Raw genomic sequence first — 8451 nt, forward strand, 5'->3', positions numbered from 1 at the left:
GCATGAACACATGTAAGCCTATAGATGTGACATTAAACGTGGATATGGTGTGGAAAGCAGGCAAGCTTCAAGAGGTGTTTTGAATTCTCTCGTGATGGTTACCAGACAGAACCAGAGTTATGGGAATGGAGTGGTGCATAATCTTCGCCAATTAAAACTGCTATCCATGGCCTTTTGCAGACAACAAAGCCAATTATCTTCCAGGGTTTTCCCTAAGATCATAAGATCTACAAAGTGACTACTGTGAGGATACTGTACTGGTTCTTATACAAGACAATATTTCTTTATTTGGAAGATTTGATTGAAGATTAAAGGTGGTCTTATAGTTGAGGAAAATATTCACTATTACTCCATTCAAAAATAATGGAGTACTAGTGAATTTATAAAGTGTTTAAAATTGTTTATAAAATTATGGTTTGTTTGCAGCCTTCATGTTGCTAGACTAGCAATTGGTTTTGAGCCTGTGTAGACTGAATATTTTGGTTATTCCAGTTCAGCGTTGCCAGATGGGAAATGTTGAAGTATCATACCAGAACCTACAAATTATCGTATTTTGAGGAAAAGTAGGGATGGGACGCTCAATACAGACATTTCGAAGCTGTCACTATTCCGAAGCAATTTAGTGTACAGAAACGATCCTTTTCAAAGCACAAGGCTCTTATTTTGAAACATGAGACAGGAAGTAATTGTGTTAAACTCGCAAGACTCGAGTCACACCCTAGCAACATTCAGTCATCTTCATCATTAATAGTGTCACAAAATGATCAAATTATCATACTTCATTCATCATCTTTACTCTAGAAATAAAACTGCAAAAAGGGTTAGGGCTAGGGTCAAACAGCCAAGTTTAGAACCAATGAAAACGTTAAATGTCGAAGAAAATAATGGGAGGAATGAGAGAGAAACAGAATCCACTTGCGACTGTAAAGAAACCCAGGGAAAATAAACGATTATTTGTTTTCTAACAAAGTAGATATTTTTACTCTTGTTCTATCACAGCAGCTCAGAACGCCCTGAGCAGAGAACATCTCTGTGATGATAATTGGAAATAAAAAAACAAAAACCCCTTGTCTTTTATTAGAAAAAATATTATCACCATGCTGTTTCCCATGATTATGAATGAAGATTTGAGTCCAGTTGACCTGATCAGACATTAAATACTTCTCTTAAATCTTCTCTTCTCTACTTACATAACTTTGTGTGCATTAATGCTTAATCAGTCTTCTGTATATCCTTAGCTTGACTGCAAACACCAGCCCGTTCAAAATGCCTAACAGGTTATTTCGGTATATTTGATATATCCAGAGAGGTTTTTGTTTCTTTTGGTCATCCTGTTTTTTTTATTTAGTCCACATGCTATTGGAGGTGCATGTCAGACAGAGCCATGAAATTACATATCAGTTATACACATTATGAAACAAGATGAGCTTGATTAGAGTGCATCAGAGGACGGAACTCATGACTGGAAAAATGAAGACAAATGAAATATTCATTCACAAAAGTGGAAAAGTATGATTTGATCACCAAACAAAGTAGCTTCTTACATGAAGATGTCAGTAATGAGTGTATATTTTTAACACCATATCAGCATCAATTACTCAATAAATAATTATGATTCTGTACTAATGCAGAATTAATTACTTTATTGACAAAAACACACATGATTAACTTCCCTTCACAAAACTTAGTTTCTGGTCTTTTTGTCATTGATGGTTTTTGACAACCATCAACATTTTACTAAAAGTGGTTTACTGTTTTACTGCACATTTTACTAAACAATTACAAAGTCCTGTTCAGAAATTGCCATAAAGAATGTTAGGTGGTGTATCATACCTCTGTGCACCACCTAATATTTTAATCAAAATGTGATAAGATACTGTTCTCTTTTGTTTGCAGCCGCTGGCAGCCCTTTTTTTGTATTCTAAGTATTTTTTTTTAATTTTCAAGTCGTGAATATTTAAGAATATAAATAATGACTTCAGATATGAAACTGCATTTTCAATCATTGTGCTTTCCACTGTTAGGATTGATTACAAATGGGTAGGCCATTCCAAAGAAGCCACTGTCTGCTAGCAAGGGGTATCCATCTTCTCTTTCCATGTTGTGTAATGGTTGGGGACCCTACATATACTGGCATCATGAATCCTTCCTGGTGGTCCAGCAAAAAACGCCAATGAATCATCCCACCTGAAGTCCCCTATGAGAGGATGAGTAGTAGCATGACTTTATGTTCATGTTCACTCCTATGACCTCTGCACAACTAAGGCCAGGGAGAAAACAGCAAACTGTGCCTTCTCTAAAGTATTTTACCAGGAGAGGACAGGTATCAATATCCTCAAGGAGGGAGTGTATTTAAAGGATTAAATGTTAAATAATTAAGTATGATAAATCATATTTTTCTATTTTTATATGATTTACTTAATAATAACTCCAAAACAAAAACATACTTTCTTCATCGTGTGTGGTAAAATGAGCAGGTGAGAAGCTCACTGAGGGCAACTAGAGGAAAGAGAAGGTTATAACCAACTCTGGAAAATTCAGGTTCATACAGAAGAACTGACAACATGATTCATTGCAATCATTTAAGTGCAGTTATCCTAAATTTCTATGAATTTATGAGGAATAATTGACCGAAACATGCCAAATATATATAGGTACTTCTTGCTTTCATAATATCTGGTCTATAAGCCAAATCTGAATGAATTTATCCAACGGTACTTAACCCTAATCAGCCAGTGCCTTATCTAGGATCTTTGTAATTAAGTCATTACTTGTTTAATGTTAACTCTATAGCTTTGAGCAAAGCTACCCACACCTTTTTAAATTTTAGAAAAATATATCCTTGTTCAAACATATTGTAAACTAAACAAGCTTAGAAAATATTGTCATAATTATTGTTATTATTGTTAGTGAGTGACTTGTTTTTATTCCCCCGCCCCTGGATCCCTCCTACCTCACAATCAGATGGCTTGAATAAAGTAAACACAAATGTAAAACTGAGCACTCTAATAATGCAGTGCAAGCTTATTTGTTTATTTATTCAATTAAGAGTATGAATTTATTACAAGTAATTGGCCTAAAGCTGGCGAATATACGGGTGCATCTTTCTTTCAAACGATCGTAACTGTAAGCCAAATCTGAATCAGTAAAATTGACAATATTCCACCATATTCAACAACTTTCTAACCTGGTGTTATTTGTTGCAAGGGCATTCATGTTATTATTATTTTATCTCTCTTAGCGTTGATGGCTTTTATTGTGCTGGTTTAGCTTGAATTGCTTCCATGACCAGTCGATCTCGTTGTACAACTGATAATTACACTTACAGGCTGTGGCTGCAGCAATGGGAAAGGATTATTCATGAACCTGTCTAAGCGAGCTTTTTCAAAAGCATTTCAAGTATTCGTGGAATAAACCTTTCAGTCTTAATGCTCCTGTAACTTCCCTCAAGATACAGAGGTCAAATTAGTTTTTATTGCTGCCCTAAAGCAGCCATTGTGGCTTAACAATAAGTAGGAAATTACCCCCAAAATCTTTGGACTCAACTGTTTTAGTATAAATCTGCGTAATTCACGATAATCCAATCACACCATCTACAGTAGGAATTTATTCAGGCACAATGGATGAAAATGAGTTTGTTCAATCACTGAACGATCAGATGAGGGTAGTAACGCGTACTTGAGTAGTTATTTCAATGAACTGTACTTCTGAGAGTATTTGTTTTGCAGAATTCTTTTTACTCCTACTCAGTTACATTTATGGTGACAAAATAATAACTCTAGTCCATTACATTGGGCCAGACACTTCTAACTTCTTTTCCATGTCAATAATTTTTTCATTCAGCAGCAATTCTCGGGCCACACTGGCTGCGTCAGAGTAACAGCTTCTCTGTGTTGTGTTTTAGTTTGATCTGGACTCGAAAGCAGACACAGAGAGGGATTGGTTGTGACGGATGAGAGTTTTTAATATTGAGCTGGGGCAGGCAGATGACAAGCTGGATGACGAGCTTGAGACTGAGGCTGAGGGAGTGATCGTGGTGGCAAAGGCTGATGGCTGGCTGAGGATGAGCAGGAGATGCTGATAGCTTGAGATGAGGCAGGCGAGTTGGCTCTAGTGATCCTGAGCATGCACGTGCAGAGTGGGGGGGGGGGGGTTTCTCCATGGAAGCAATGAACATGCATGGTTGTGGTTAATATCGCTGTGTTCACTGCGTAGCCTGTACAAGTAATGTTAGGCGACATCTGCCAACCACTGCTGCTGCTGCCTGAGGAAAACACGCATGATGACCATTTTGTATGTCTTTCTTTTGTCATCGGCGAATTGTACTTCTGTCCACGGGTTTAAAGAAAGTTACAGGGATTTCCCCAGGTTTGCGGAGGGCTTAGGTGCTGCAATGTACCTGTTGTGTGTGTGTGTGTGTGTGTGTGTGTGCTATACAAAATTATAAGTCTTATAGTGAATGGATATGAACTGTGATTTTATCATCCTCCCAATTATCAATAATTATCATTTTATTTATTTAATTATCATCAAAAATAGACAGGATTAGATTTGTTATATGACAAAATATTATTTTTTGAATCCAGCCGTGGTTACATAACTTGATCAGCTAATATCTTTCCTCTGTTCCTTTTAATGTCTAGAGTCTCAGCCCTCTGACAGCAGCAACCTCTCCAGCAACCCCCTCAACACCAAATTGTAGCTTTAAGTTATATCGGCATATGAGCCTTTTTCCATTTGCCCCTTTTGAAATTTGAGCACCTGCCCCTCTAAAGGTCTCTGCACGGCCCTTATCCTGAGGCACAGGGAAAAAAATGTCTTAATAAGATTCACTAGAAGCACACATGTATATACTGTACTGAGTGTCCTGCATAGAAACACCTGGATGATGTATTGCAGCTGTCATGGCAACAGCCAACAGTTTTGCATCCGTTTGCATTGGTGTCCCTTTCCCGCCCAGTCTGCAGCGTGTGCTGCCGTTTAACCCCCAGGCAACCTTCAGGCCCATCTGTACATCTGCTCCCAATCTCCTCACCAGCTTTACACTCTAGCCATTGTTCTTTGCCAGATTATACAGTATGTTGAGTCATCCCAGCCTTAGGGTGCTGTCGGACCAGCTTTCACCAAATTTACTTTTAAGGGGGGGTGGAAGGCAAGCCTGGCAGGAAATAGCATATTTACGACTGTAAGCATAAACTTCAGGAGTTTGTGAGGGCAATGGGGCCGAGGTGTATTTTCTGTAATCCTGTACATCAGGCTCTTTGAGGAGAATGGATGAATGAATTTGTATATCTATATAGCACTTTTCTCATCGTAGCAACCACCTTCACATATTAACATAAAACAATCTTATATTGCATATATTTAGTGCTTCTTCATGACTCATCATTCACACACTGCCGACACAGCCTTCAGGGGAAATTTAGTGTTTTCCCCAAGGACATTTCAATGTGGACAGCAGAAGCCAAGGATTAAACCACCGACATAGAATCAGAATCAGGGTTTATTGCCAAGTAGGTTAACAGAAATGTGCTGTAGTGTGTTTGTGCTGGTATAAATATAGAAAAAAGGAAACAATTTGATACATTTTTAAATAATGAATTTTTCTAATACATTGTAATAAACACTAGCGGATGTGCAAGGTTACAAGGTAATGGGAGACCCGATCTTAAAGAGCTGGCTGCTTCCCTAACAACAAACCTTGGATCAGGGACTTCAAAGCCCTTTTGGATCGGAAGAAAAGGCCAGGGGAGAATGACTTTTAGGAAAAGGTCAGAGGGAGCAGATATTTTCTGGCAGACTTGCCTCTCTGAAGCAGGCGGACCCTCCCTCCTCCTCCTTTAATGTCCCTGTTCACACCATGGTTACTCTTTAGCATACCTCCCTGTGGCACCACAAAACCTGTAACATGGAAGCCACTGTTCTTCTCCTCCCACCAGCAGCACAACATTCCCATGCACCCTTTGATGTTGACGATAACAACAATAGCGTGTTAACATTTTTCAAGATTCAGCCTACTAAGCTGCACTGAACTGTAAATTGAATATGTCCTAATAACAAAGCAAAAACTTAATGTAATTATGTTTATTCTGTTTCAATTTATTAAAAATGTAACACTTAAATATAAAATTGACATAAGTGCCTTCCATTTCTCATATTGAGTATTTAACTGGGAGGAATGTGCACAGCTCAAGGTCCACATACTAATAAAAAATGTATCCATTGTCATGTCAGAGTGATGTGTATAGTTGCATGTTTTAGAGTTTGTTTCTCGCCCTAATGGCCAAAAATCAATTAGTGCAGCTTTAATGTGGAAATAGTGTCCAGACTCTCCAGACATTCCATGAGGGACTTGGATTGTAAGTACAGGAAATCCGGTTTCTTGCAAGTCTAGATTGCAAACATTGATAAATATCGATGAAAGCATAGTATTTTACAGACAGATTTGCAAAATAAGCACATTATGTAATTATGCCTCTCAGACTGCTGTTTTACGTGAGAGGCGGACAGGCTTTGTTTCTTAATTTAGGTGGTGGTCACTCAGAAAACAACCACATCTCTGATCCTTAAGCCTATTACTAATTTGTAAAGAGTCCAGGGTGTTGTGCAAACTCTGCACCCAACACCACAAAAGCTTGTGAAAGTCGAGTGTTAAAAATGTGCATTTGCTTTTACAACCTACACCTATCATTCCTCTCTGATGATATCCTGATGAGCAGGTGCTGACAGAACTATGCTGGTATCTCTTGCATATTTCAGAAGATTTACTGAGCACTAATCACGACACGACCACAGAACCAGTTTGATCCTTCTCCCTCAAGGCACCAGGTCCACTCCTGCCAAATGCCTGTGGTGCTTGTGTTAGAAATCCTATCAGAGGTTTCTCCTCAGGCACAATTAATAGAATCTGCCTCTATTAAGCCTCAATAGAAAAAACAGAAATGCCCGAGTCATTAAAATCCTTACTGTATATTTTGGTTTGTGTTTATTTGACTATTTTCATAGCCGTTCATATTTGCTGACTTAATGCCACATGTTTCTTTTGATTGTTTAATAATAGCTTTTTTAAAACTGTTCAGTACGGTCTCAGGTGAGTGGCGACTAGTGTTTAAATCACTGGACTTCAGGGCAACCAAATACATATTTGTTTGTGTTTGAAAAACATTTGGTGCATTTGTATCTAGTTGTTATCAAAACTATTTTCAATTTTTTTTTCACAAAAGAAAACAATAAATATTGACTTAATTTTTTTCCAAAACATAAAAAAAAAAAAACATTGGCAAATTTTCATTAAGGGGATAAAATAAAGGTTCACTGAAGCACGATACTCGTTAATGAACGTTAACATCCTTCCTCCTTTCCCTGCTGTGTAACACTGTCAGCATCTATGCATCTTCTGTATAATGAAAAGGCAACCAAGTAGGCAGGGGGAACTTAGGCAGAATGTTTACGGCACTCATACGCAGGACCTTTGACATCAGTCACATTTTTCTTTCCAGACTTCCGAGTCCACACCTGTCTCAAAACTCTTTTGGTAGTAATTCATGAGTAGCCCATTTCACGAAACATACAGTTATGTTTAGTTCATTGATGTATGTGTGTTTGATGACTCAAACATTTGAAGCAAAAGGAAATTTAACACTAAATCAACCACGTCCAACTTTTTTGGACTGAATATCTTAATATGCTCTCCTTCACCTAATCTGTCAACATGAAGGGATGGGTTCAACGGTTTAAAACAGTTTAAATCAAACTTTTGGACAGGCTGGCTACAAGTATGTGATCATTATATCATTATTCTGGCATATCAAGCCTGTAAAACGTGTTGTCTCATTTCCCTCTGTGTCACACAGCCCTAGGCAGAGGCTTCCCTCCATATTCAAATCATTGTATGTAAATGCTATGTCCTCTGAATTCATGGAGACATAACTGAGTGTTTATGATTGTGTGTGCATGTGTGTGTGTGTGTGTGTGTGTGTGTGTCTTCAAAACGTTATGTTCAAATAAAAGAAACTGAACACCGGTCCTGTCCCACAACCCACTATGGGTTTGGATGCTTCTTATTTCTCACTGTTACTGTTGTTGGTCACAACGGACGGATCCTTTCCAGAATACGGTGCAAAAATGACATGCTTCCTTAGAAACAATGTTACAACCTTTGTAACATTGCTGTGCTATTAAACACATGCCATTCATGAAAAAAAGATGTGTGTGTGGTCCAGGTGAAGACAAATGATAAGCTTGAAAGAGAGAATGTTGCTTCTCTCATACACACTCAGGCGCAGAGCCTAGATGACCAACTCATTGGCATGGCTTCAGTTATTTTCGGCGCTTGACTCAGGATTTTAAAACTGGAACGATTGAGACAGTAATGTTTGGCTAGGTTAAAAAGAAACAGCAGCCCAAGGTTCTGCAGTTGCATCTGGGGACTTAAAAATGTACATTTGTTTT

Source organism: Limanda limanda, chromosome 8, assembly GCF_963576545.1.
Source record: "Limanda limanda chromosome 8, fLimLim1.1, whole genome shotgun sequence".
Taxonomy (NCBI): Eukaryota; Metazoa; Chordata; class Actinopteri; order Pleuronectiformes; family Pleuronectidae; genus Limanda; species Limanda limanda.